Raw genomic sequence first — 12,269 nt, 5'->3', positions numbered from 1 at the left:
CTCCTGCACTGCAGGCAGATTCTTTACCAACTGAGCTACAAGGCAAGCCCACATCCTGTAAAGTGCCCAACAAATAAAGATAAGTAAAAATTAGTTCCAACTTTCAATTAAACATCAAAGAGGAGACAGCAACTTATTTTACTTTTGAAATGCTTTTTTCCAAATGTGTAATTCACTCATCTATTGAGAAATCACTGCCAAACATTTCCCCTCTACCTACCATTTCGCCTCTCCAAGAACCACGAGTGCAGTTACATTCCAGTTCACCTCCCCAACTACTTTTCTTTCTTCATGCTTCCAGTTTCTCAGAATACAACTCCAGATAAAGCACAACTCTTCTTTGAAGTCAGGTAGGGATCACAAATCAAAGACTCAAAGATAAAATTATCTTTATCAGGCGCATCAGAAAAGGGAACTATGGCAATGTGCATAGATCAATACATTTTGTTACTGTCAATAAATTATAAATACATGAGAATCCTAGATTATCAAACTAGAGGTCACTTCAAGCCAAAAAGGAGCTATATAAAAGGAATAAAAAGGAAGGCCTTATATTCTTACTACTTCTTTTCATTTTAGAGCCTTGCAAAGCAGCCTCATTTCCGAAATCTGCTTCTTCTGTTTTACCTCATTCATGACTTTTTAAATACCTCAGGAGTTATTTATTTTATTTTATTCTATATAGTGTGAAACGTTCAAGATTCATGCTTTTTTTAATTTTTATTTTATATTGAAGCATAGTTGATTAGCAACATCATGTTAGTTTCAGGTGTCAGCAAAGTGATTCAGTTATGCATATACACATACCTACTCTTTTTCAAATGATTTCCCTGTTTAGGTTACTACAGAATATTGAGCAGTGTCTCCTGCGCTATACAGTAGTTGGTTATCTGTTTTAAACACACTAGTGTGATATGTCAATACCAAACTCCCAGTCTGTCCCTCCCCTCCCCGCTTCCCACTCTGGTAACCACAAGTTCTTTCCTTAAGTCAGTGAGTCTGTTTCAATATCTCATTCTTACTTGCCTCCAGGAACCTAAAGAGGTAATTCAGAGACCACTGGAGAAAAGCTCATTCTTCTCAACTACCTTCTCTTTTCTTTTTCCTCTGTTCTGGTGGTTTTGGAGTCAATTCCTTCTTCATTATCAGAAAAAGGAGGGCCGTGGCAGAGGTGAACCCTTCTTTTGCGGAGAAGGCCGTGTTATGTGTCTGCCCCTCTGGGCTCCCATTTGACCCTGGTGTATTTAAGAGGGGGCAGCCTGACTCTTACATGGGCGGAGAGCTGGGGTGCTGAAGTTACCCCCAAAGCTGCTTCCCTCTCAGTCCTAAGCTTTGAGAAATCTATTCTTTCTTTGGTCTTCGGATTTTTGTGTGTAGAACATGCTCTCAACAGGTATTTTCTTACTTTCTGAAATGCGGGGAACTTGGAAATTGAGTTGAAAGGGGAAAAGGTGACCATCCAATGCTCCTCAGTGCTAAGGACCCAGGCCACTTGAAAGCAGGCAAAAAATAATCCAAGCAGTGCAGCCAGTCTTCTCAGGAAGACTGACCTGGGGATTTAGTTGCATAAAGACCCTTTTCATACTCTCATTTTCTATTTTCCATTAATAAAAATATCTCTGTGTCTAGAGGAAAGCAGAACTTAAATTTTTGAGTATCACCTGCCAACAGTCCATCTCCCAGCCTTCAACATGACTCTAGATTGCTCAGAGATTCTGAAATTAAATCATGACTGATTTCTTTGGAAGAAAGAAAATAGAAAAATATGAATGTGTTATATTATTCTCCCTACACACCAAGTCCCAAAGCCTTCAATGTGCAATAGTGAATGTGGAAATTCTAAAAGAATTGTTAACACATTACTTTTAATATATTTTAACAATTAATTTTGAAGTGTGTCTTTTTCTTTGTTATGGGTGATGCAACCTTGAAGTTTATTTAAGATGAAACAATGAAAGTATATAGGCCAAAAGTATTATTCAGTTCTGATCATGTTGGGAGTTTGATATTTGATTTCTAATATTGCTTTTTTCATAAATTATAAATTGAAAATACAATTCAAGGAAAGATGGTTTCAGTGGGGCTTTTTCTTCATAATTTTCAGGATTTTATAGCCCCCAAAAACATAATTTCCAATTTTAAGACATCTCATTGGCTTTTGGCTAATAGCATTTGTTTGCTTGCTAGTATAGTTAACTGTAAATTATTTCAGAATCAATTATAGAAAAGATACAATGTTACAGAATATAGTACTAACCAGAGTGGCCTATAAAAGCATTGTTTTTCTTTTTTTTTTTGCTGTTGTTGTTTTTTTTTTTTTCATTTATTTTTATTAGTTGGAGGCTAATTACTTTACAATATTGTAGTGGTTTTTGTCATACATTGACATGAATCAGCCTTGGATTTACATGTATTCAGCATTGTTTTTGATATGTTCGTTTTTTCATACTTAGAAATACAGTCCCTTCCAAATTTTTCTTTTCCTTACTGTAGTTGATTTGGTAATTTATTACTAGGTAATGAATCATTCCATGTTTACTGATTAATATGAGAATCATTTTATTTGTGCTCACAGGTTCTGTAGGTTAGATGTTCAGACAGGGCGGGTGGGGGTGTTTGTCCTCACTCCAAGATATCTGGAATGTCACTTGGAAAGAAGAATCACTGCTGTCCTTTAAATGACTGGGAAATGAAGTCGTCTACAGGCTTCTGCACTCATTCTGACACCTGGGCTAGGATGGCTCAAAAGCCGGGCTCAGCTGAAACTGTTAACTAGCATACCTAAATAAGACCATCCACGTGACTTGGGCCTCTGCAAGCATAGTACAGGATTTACCATAGGCGATTCCCTCAAAGAGGGAGTGTAGACAGCAAAATTCCAGGAGAATAAGGCAGCAGCTTCATAGTTATTTATGACCTCGGCATCACAGAGCATCACATCTGCCATACTCTATTTGTCAACAAAGTCACAAGCCCACCCAGCTTCCAGATGAAGGTACAAAGATGCCATCTTCTTAATAGAAGCAGTGTCAAATAATGTAAAACAAAGATGTTTTAAAACCATCGCTGTAGAAGTGATGGATGGGATGCTTTCCATAAGTACTCCTCAGTCAGTTCAGTTCAGTTCAGTCGCTCAGTCGTGTACAACTGTTTGCGACCCCATGAATCGCAGCATGCCAGGCCTCCCTGTCCATCACTAACTCCCGGAGTTTACTCAAACCCATGTCCATCGAGTCGTCCATGCCATCCAGCCATCTCATCCTCTGTCGTCCCCTTCTCCTCCTGCCCCCAATCCCTCCCAGCATCAGGGTCTTTTCCAACAAGTCAACTCTTCACATGAGGTGGTCAAAGTATTGGAGTTTCAGCTTCAGCATCAGTCCTTCCAATGAACACCCAGGACTGATCTCCTTTAGGATGACTGGTTGGATCTCCTTGCAGTCCAAGGGACTCTCAAGAGTCTTCTCCAACACCACAGTTCAAAAGCATCAATTTTTCGGTGCTCAGCTTTCCTCACAGTCCAACTCTCACATCCATACATGACCACTGGAAAAACCATAGCCTTTACTAGACAGACCTTTGTTGGCAAAGTAATGTCTCTATTTTTTAATATGCTATCTAGATTGGTCATCACTTTCCTTCCAAGGAGTAAGTGTCTTGCCTACTTACTTGTAATTCCTCACCTCTAATGCAACATTACACATTTGCAATATGGCTGGTCAGTGTTAAAAATCCCTATATAACCAGATATGTACCTTAGAATGCTTTTGGTTGAAAGTGACAGAAACCCTAACTCAACCTGGCATCACTGAAAAAAAATTGAAAATGTCATTGGTAAGGTAGGCAACCCTTTGAGAGGGTTGGTTCAGTGCCTTAGAAGCACTAAAAAGATACTTTTCTCCCTTTTCCATCACTCTTAGTGTTGACTTTATCCTCCTTCTAATCTCCATCCTCAACTGTGCCTGTTCAATCACTTCAGTCATGTCTGACTCTTTGTGACCCTATGTAGTATAGCCTGCCATACTCCTCTGTCCATGGGATTCTCCAGGCAAGAATACTGGAGTGGATTGCCATGCCCTCCTCCAGGGGATCTTCCTGACCCAGGGGTCAAACCTGGGTCTCCTGCATTGCAGATGGATTTGTTACCCATGAGCCACCGGGGAAGCCCATGTGAATTGTATGTTAAAGTAAAGAGATTAAAAGAGCTTTCCTCCTCTTCTGCCACACAGAGGCCTGACCCCCACTTATCTGGAACAATTTAGGTCACTTACATAACCCTGAAACAGTTTTCAAGGTCAAAGTCAAGTTCCAATTGGCTGAGATTTAAATGCTCATTCCTGAACTAGTCCTGATTTCAGCGGGGATGAGATTAAACCACTTGACTTCAGAATGAGGGTGAGAGGGATCCTTGTTAATGTTGTGCCTGCTCCCCACGGAGAAATGGGTGGAAGGTGATGGGAAGGCAGTTGTAAATTCCATTTCATCTTGGAACCTTCTCTGGCAACATAAAGTCATTTGACTGTGAGGTGATGCAGCTATTGCCTTGGCCTCATTAGCATCACAGTTCAGTGAGCTGAGAGTTCATGGTCTCATTCCTCTCACTTGTCAGCACCCTGCCTTTGAATCAGGTCAATGTCATATTCAGAACTGTTGTTGTTCAAGAAATCCCATTTGACAAAACAAGACAAAAGTAGCTACTGCAAAGTGACTCTGAACTTAGCTGCTCTGTCCCATCAGGGAGTGGTGAGGGAACAGTCACTGGCTTTGGGGAAATGTTTGGAATCATGACCGTGTGTGCACCTGTGACTGCGTCAGAGCATATTTCTTACTTTGGATAAATGTTGACTTTTGACTGAGAAAGTAGCTTTCTGTCCGAGACTATGAGCTCTTTCTTAAGAACACAAATATCGTCCTCTGTTTTTCAGAGTTGACACAGAATTTAATAATGTTACCTCTTCTGCCAAGAGTTTTATTCATTGTTTTCCACCTCAGGTTGATGAAGCATGATGGAGTTATTGTCCTTACTCTGCAGTTCAGAAAGCAGGGACAGAGGGTTAAACCACTTGTGTGTGACAAAATGTCAAAGCAGGGATGGAGTTGGCATTAGAAGTCATTTCCTAGAATCTTGGCTCAGTGCTTTCTTTAAAAAGAATTATGAAAGTTTCAAGTAACAACAAAAAAGCACAATTCATAAAATACAAACATGTTGGAACCCATCAGTCAGTCTCAGAAATTTTATAGGAAACATGTATTTCTAGACAGACTGGAAATCTCCTTTGTGACCTGTTTGGTTCGCATCCCTAACTTCTCCTTCCCTGAGAAAATCAATATCCTGAATTTGGTATTTTATATTCTCAGATTATATTCTTTATATGTATGTATCCATAAAAATATGGTACAGTTTTGCACATTTGGCTTTATATTATTGCTCTTATCTTGTCTGAATCTTTTTTTTTTTTTGCTCAATATAGTTTTTAGTATGCATTCATGTTAATACATACAGCATGTTTATTCATTTTGTATGTATGTTAGTCACTTAGTTGTGTCTTGACTTTTGCAATCCCATGGACTGTAGCCTGCCAGGCTCCCCTGTCCATGGAATTCTCCAGGCAAGAATACTGGAGTTAAAAAAAGAAAATACTGGAATGGTTTGCCATTCCCTCCTACAGGGTACTTTCCCAACCTGGGGATTGAACCCGGGTCTCCTGCACTGCAGACAGATTCTTTACCATCTGAGGTACAAGGAATAAGATTCCATGTCATTGTATAGATATACAAATATATGACAGATTACCTCTCTTTAATCATCATTTAGATTTTTGCTGCTATTTAATATAAGCAATAATGCAATGTAAATTCTTGTACCTTTCACCTTCTGATTACTTTCTTAAACCCTGCTTGAAAAAAAAAATATATTCTTATGGAGATAAGTATAGAGATTCAGTTGCTCTGTCTAAATTCAGTCCTAGAGTAATGCAGGAGTGGGTATCAAAAGCAACATTTATCAGCTATATTTACATTGGAGGAAATTCATTCTAAGTCTAGAACTGTAACTGAGCAGGATGCTCCATATGAGGCCTTCATGGGACACACCCCTCCCCTAGACACTCTGCTGTAGTTCCTCTCCTAAGTACTCAGATAACAGTATCTGATGCACATTTCTGAGTTGTATTACAAATATTTAAAACCCCCACCAAACAGAAGAAATCAATTACTGACCACCGTGAGCATGTAACCCCCAGACCTATTGACGCCTAAGGTATGATGTTAACCCCTGTGACACTGCCCTGTTAGGTCACCATCAACCAATCAGAGAATTGTGCACAAGCTGATCACATACCCTGGGATGCCACTCCCTCATTTTGCCTTTAAAAATGCTTTGCTGAGGTCAGCTGGGGAGTTCAGGCTTTTTGAGCAGTAGCCGTCCAGGACCCCTTGCTTGGTGCCCCACAGTAAACACAGCACTGACCTTCACCTCAACTCAGAGTCAGTAGATTAGCTTCCCTACAAGTGGATGAGCAGACCCCAGTTGGTTCAGTAACAAAACCAACCCACGTTCCACGTATAGCAGGATTTTCAGTTGCTATTTCAGGATCTATCATTATATCTTGAAATCTCACCTATCTAGTCATTACTAACTTTGCATGTTTCTAGAACCAGACTGGAATTCCTGGGCCTGCAGGATTTGTGTCAGGTTAAAAAAAATTGGCTGCAATCAAAGTGATGGACTGATGGGGTGTGCTCTGAATAAAGCAAGTTTTATCTTTCAGAAATAGAAACAGTGGCTTGAAAAATTTAAGATCATCAAATGTCTTCCTTCTAAAAAGCATGCCATAAGAAGAAGGGGTGAAATTTCTATGGAACATAATTTCTATGTATCTGAAAGCACCGTCTTTTTGTGGTAGAAATGAGCAAAGGATGGCCATTTGACTTATTTTAGGAGTCTTGTAGTCTGTTTAAAGTGGCTGATTTAAAAATCTTCACATCAACTATGAAACTAAATCATTTTGAAAAGTTATTATGCTTTGTTCTGGATTCTCAGAATTCTGAAGAAGCTGGTCTATTGTGTTAACACTGGAATTGCTTTTTTATACTGCCAGCTAACTGTGAAGACACTAACACAGTTTGGAGGAAAATTACTGGCACAGTACTGGGGACACTGGGTTTTTGACTTGTCTGCTTGTGACTCTGAACCTTATGAAACAGTCACCTAAACATCTTGAATATAGGATTGCCTTAAATCCATGCTTTGCTAGTTTTTTTTTTTTATGTTGACCCTATAGATGTTAAATCAGTTTGGTGGGTTGGGACCAACATTCAAAAGAAAATAACATGGAATGTGAATATAAAAGTGTTAGTCACTCAGTCCTGTCTGACTCTTTGCTACCCATGGACTGTAGCTTGCCAGGCTCCTCTGTCCATGGGATTTCTCAGGCAAGAATATTGGAGTGAGTAGCCATTCCCTTCTCCAGGGGATCTTCCCAACCCAGGGATCAAGCCTGGGTCTCCTGCACTGCAGGCAGGTTCTTTACCATCTGAGTCACCAGTGAAGCCCAAGGATAAATAGATTTCATAAAATGTTTGTTACAAAGGGATAAACATGTGCCTAACTGGAGAATTATATGAAGTAAAATTCTTTGGTATTGCTTTCAAAAATGTTTGAAAGTCATTTATACCAGGTGATTTCGGAAAGTGTCTCAGGGACCTCTCAAATATGGTTATGTCCGTATTTAAAATTCACCAGGTGCTCCCATTTTTTAAGGAGGAAGCTCAGATATCTCAGAGTAGTAGCAAAACTCTTCACAATTCTTGCTTCTGAGATCATGCTCCCGAAGGATGTGGTGAACTCCCACGTTTCCTGTTTCTGCACTACAGCCTCACAGGTCCACGCCTTTGCTGACACTTCTCTCTCAGCATAAAATGCTCTCAGTAGACACAAAGCATTACCTTTGCTAGAAACCCTTCCAGATCCAACTATTCTTCATTGAATTGGCCACTCCTTTTCTTAGACCCCTAATATTATTTTATTGTCTTGTGTCATAGCATATGACCGCATACACTTGACTGCAGTTAGTAATGGTTTAAAAACCTATCCCACCCTGCTGACCTTGGAGACTGGGAGGTCAGGTCCTTGTATTATGAGAATTTGGGTTTTTTCCCCCTTTTCTTATACATGTGTACTCTGTTCTCCCTTGCTTTTAAAATAACTACTATTTTAAAGCAATGCATATTTATTGTAAGTGTCTCAAATGACATAAAAAAAGCAGTTGAGTGAGGGATAGATTGGGAGTTTGGGATTGACATGTGCACACTGCTATATTTAAAATAGATAACCTTGTATATTTTTGAGATTAATCCTTTGTCTGTTGCTTCATTTGCTATTATTTTCTCCCAATCTGAGGGCTGTCTTTTCACTTTGCTTATAGTTTCCTTTGTTGTGCAAAAGCTTTTAAGTTTCATTAGGTCCCATTTGTTTATTTTTGCTTTTATTTCCAATATTCTGGGAGGTGGGTCATAGAGGATCCTGCTGTGATTCATGTCAGAGAGTGTTTTGCCTATGTTCTCCTCTAGGAGTTTTATAGTTTCTGTTCTTACATTTAGATCTTTAATCCATTTTGAGTTTATTTTTGTGTATGGTGTTAGAAAGTGTTCTAGTTTCATTCTTTTACAAGTGGTTGACCAGTTTTCCCAGCACCACTTGTTAAAGAGGTTGTCTTTTTTCCATTGTATATCCTTGCCTCCTTTGTCAAAGATAAGGTGTCCATAGGTTCGTGGATTTATCTCTGGGCTTTCTATTCTGTTCCATTGATCTATATTTTTGTCTTTGTGCCAGTACCATACTGTGTTGATGACTGTGGCTTTGTAGTAGAGCCTGAAGTCAGGCAGGTTGATTCCTCCAGTTCCATTCTTCTTTCTCAAGATTACTTTGGCTATTCAAGGTTTTTTGTATTTCCATACAAAATGTGAAATTATTTGTTCTAGTTCTGTGAAAAATACCGTTGGTAGCTTGATAGGGATTGCATTGAATCTATAGATTGCTTTCTTAAAAAACTGGAAATAGAACTGCCATATGACCCAGCAATCCCACTTCTGGGCATACACACCAAGGAAACCAGATCTGAAAGAGACACGTGCACCCCAGTGTTCATCGCAGCACTGTTTATAATAGCCAGGACATGAAAGCAACCTAGATGCCCATCAGCAGATGAATGGATAAGGAAGCTGTGGTACATATACACCATGGAATATTACTCAGCCGTTAAAAAAATTCATTTGAATCAGTTCTAATGAGATGGATGAAACTGGAGCCCATTGTACAGAGTGAAGTAAGCCAGAAAGATAAAGAACATTACAGTATACTAACACATATATATGGAATTTAGAAAGATGGTAACGATAACCCTATATGCAAAACAGAAAAAGAGACACAGTTGTACAGAACAGACTTTTGGACTCTGTGGGAGAAGGCAAGGGTGGGATGTTTCGAGAGAACAGCATTGAAACATGTATATTATCTATGGTGAAACAGATCACCAGCCCGGTTGGATGCATGAGACAAGTGCTCGGGCCCGGTGCACTGGGAAGACCCAGAGGGATCGGGTGGAGAGGAAGGTGGGAGGAGGGATCGGGATGGGGAATACATGTAACTCCATGGCTGATTCATGTCAATGTATGACAAAACCCACTACAATATTGTAAAGTAATTAGCCTCCAACTAATAAAAATTAAAAATAAATAAATAAAATAAAAAAAAATAAATAAAATAGATAACCAAGAAGAATCTACTGTTTAGCACAGGGAACTCTGCTCAATATTCTGTAACAGCCTAAGCTGGAAAAGTATTTGAGAAGGAATAGGTACATGTTTAGGTATAACTGAATCACTTTGCTTTACACCTGAAACTAACACATTGTTAATCAGTTATATTTCAATATTATATATATATATATATATTTTTTTTTTAAAGGCAGTTGAAAAATCACCCTAAGTCTCACAACCCAAAGATGAACACTGTTAGTATCTAAACAGGTGTCTTATTCTGCCTGCAATTTCATAGAGAGGCAAGCATGTGCACACACACTATGGTACAGAAATAATTTCACGCACACACACACAATGTTATATAAATAAATTCATTTTTTAATATGACAAGATTTTTCTTTCAACAATGTCAAGGACACTAAGTCAATGATACACCCTTTTCATCATTTAAAATTGCTGATTATTATTCTAAGTCATGGATTCTTGGGGTTTTATTTGTTTGCCATTTATCAGCATTAAGAGCAGTGATGGCAGACCTGACTTACTCCTCCTGCAGGCACCATTATTGTCCTTAGTATTTTCCATTAACTAGGGAGTCCTGAGCTGACTCAGCAATTCTCTTCAAGGCCTTCTGTATTATCCCTCCTCCCCTTTATCCTTAGGCTGTGTCCTGTTCAAATCTCTGTGTATCAGAGTCTCCTACCTAACAGTGCGAGGTCTTTAGGGAAAGTTTCTCTTTCTCAACAGAATCACTGAGATGTCCCTGGTCAGCCAGTGATTAAGGCTCCTTGCTTCCCATGCATGAGGTGTGGATTCTATCCCTAGCTGGGGCACTAAGATCCCACATACACATTGTGGCCAAAAAAATTAGAAAAGAAAAAAAAAAAGGAATCATATATAGTTAGACAGCATATTAAAAAGCAGAGACATTACTTTGCCAACAAAGGTTCGTCTAGTCGAGGCTATGGTTTTTCCTGTAGTCATGTCTGGATGTGAGAGTTGGACTATAAAGAAAGCTGAGCACAGAAGAACTGATGCTTTTGAACTGTGGTGTTGGGGAAGACTCTTGAGAGTCCCTTGGACTGCGAGGAGATCCAACCAGTCCATCCTAAAGGAGATCAGTCCTGGGTGTTCATTGGAAGGACTGATGCTGAAGCTGAAACTCCAATCCTTTGCCCACCTGATGCAGACAGCTGACTCATTGGAAAAGACTCTGATACTGGGAGGGATTGGGGGCAGGAGGAGACAGGGACAACAGAGGATGAGATGGCTGGATGGCATCACCGACTCGATGGACATGAGTTTGAGTAAATTCCGGGAGTTGGTGATAGACAGGGAGGCCTGGTGTGCTGTGGTTCATGGGGTCGCAAAGAGTCAGACACGACTGAGCGACTGATCTGAACTGAACTGAATTTTTTACTGAACACAGTAAAAGATTGACTTTTGACAGTTTTCCCATGTAGGAACTAATAAAGTGGAATCATGCGTATATTTATTTAAAAATTTGAATCTCACCTCCCTAAAGCAGGATATGAATCTAGATTGTCCTGACCTTCTTCTATTTTGTGGACATGAAATTTAAGATGGTATATAATTGTTTTCAATGCTTAGTTCCATTTCACCAACCACTTCCACTCTTGGTAGATGTAAATTGCAAATACATTTTATTAGGAAGTATTTCCTCTACTCTCTGGAGCTGAAGTCAAGAACTACTTAGATATATTATTTTAATAAAAGGACTATCTAGTAAAATTTTGTAAAGTGCAAAGCTTCATTGTAAGTAAAGCTTATTTGTGTCATTTTTAATGTAATCAAATTCAGGAACATATCTATCTCTTCAATGTAACAAGATAGCCTGTGTGTAGTACATATTGTTCTTATGTATTTTCTTCTGCTTTTAGCCTCAGTTATAGTGCTCAGGAGTTCTTCATCCCTCAACTTGTGGATTTCATGGTAGAGTGTAGTATGGTGCTAAGCCAACCATTCTCTTAGACTTTTTGTGTCCATCTCTATATTCTAAACTTGACTCCTATCTCACTGAGACTCAGGGACACTGTGTCATAATGTACATTTCCTTAGGTTTAAATATGAACCATATGCCATTGGTTACCCATTCTCTAGTTATGAGTATGTAGAGATCTGAGCAGTCAGTCACTTCCTGCTCCCTTCCTCAATTATTGCATATAATTAACTTTTGCCTTTTGCATTGTTCTTCTTTCCACCCATACCTCTGCTCCTTTATAACACTTGTTCTTAACCAAGATAGACTTTACAAGGCACAGTTGGCAATATCTGAAGATATTTTTGATTATCACAATGCAAGGGTACTAATGACTTCTAAATGATAGAGGTCAGAATGCAATTTAACATCCCACAACACAGAATATAGGCCCACTCTCCATAACGTGTTAGCCAGTCCAAAATGTCAGTATTGCCTAGGTTGAAGAATCTTTCTATGTAGAAACTGATTTCATGTGTTTTGGCTGAACTTTAAATTTCACCTCTGTCTG

General features: G+C 39.1%; 1 protein-coding gene across 3 annotated transcripts in view; it reads left to right on the top strand.

The window, feature by feature from the left end:
- INPP4B (inositol polyphosphate-4-phosphatase type II B) overlaps window positions 1–12,269 on the top strand; it is an 851,446-nt gene that overhangs the window by 775,595 nt on the left and 63,582 nt on the right. The window lies entirely within an intron of this gene.

This window comes from Dama dama, chromosome 5, assembly GCF_033118175.1.
Source record: "Dama dama isolate Ldn47 chromosome 5, ASM3311817v1, whole genome shotgun sequence".
In the NCBI taxonomy this organism is placed as follows: Eukaryota; Metazoa; Chordata; class Mammalia; order Artiodactyla; family Cervidae; genus Dama; species Dama dama.
This window is presented reverse-complemented; position numbering and strand designations above follow the sequence as displayed.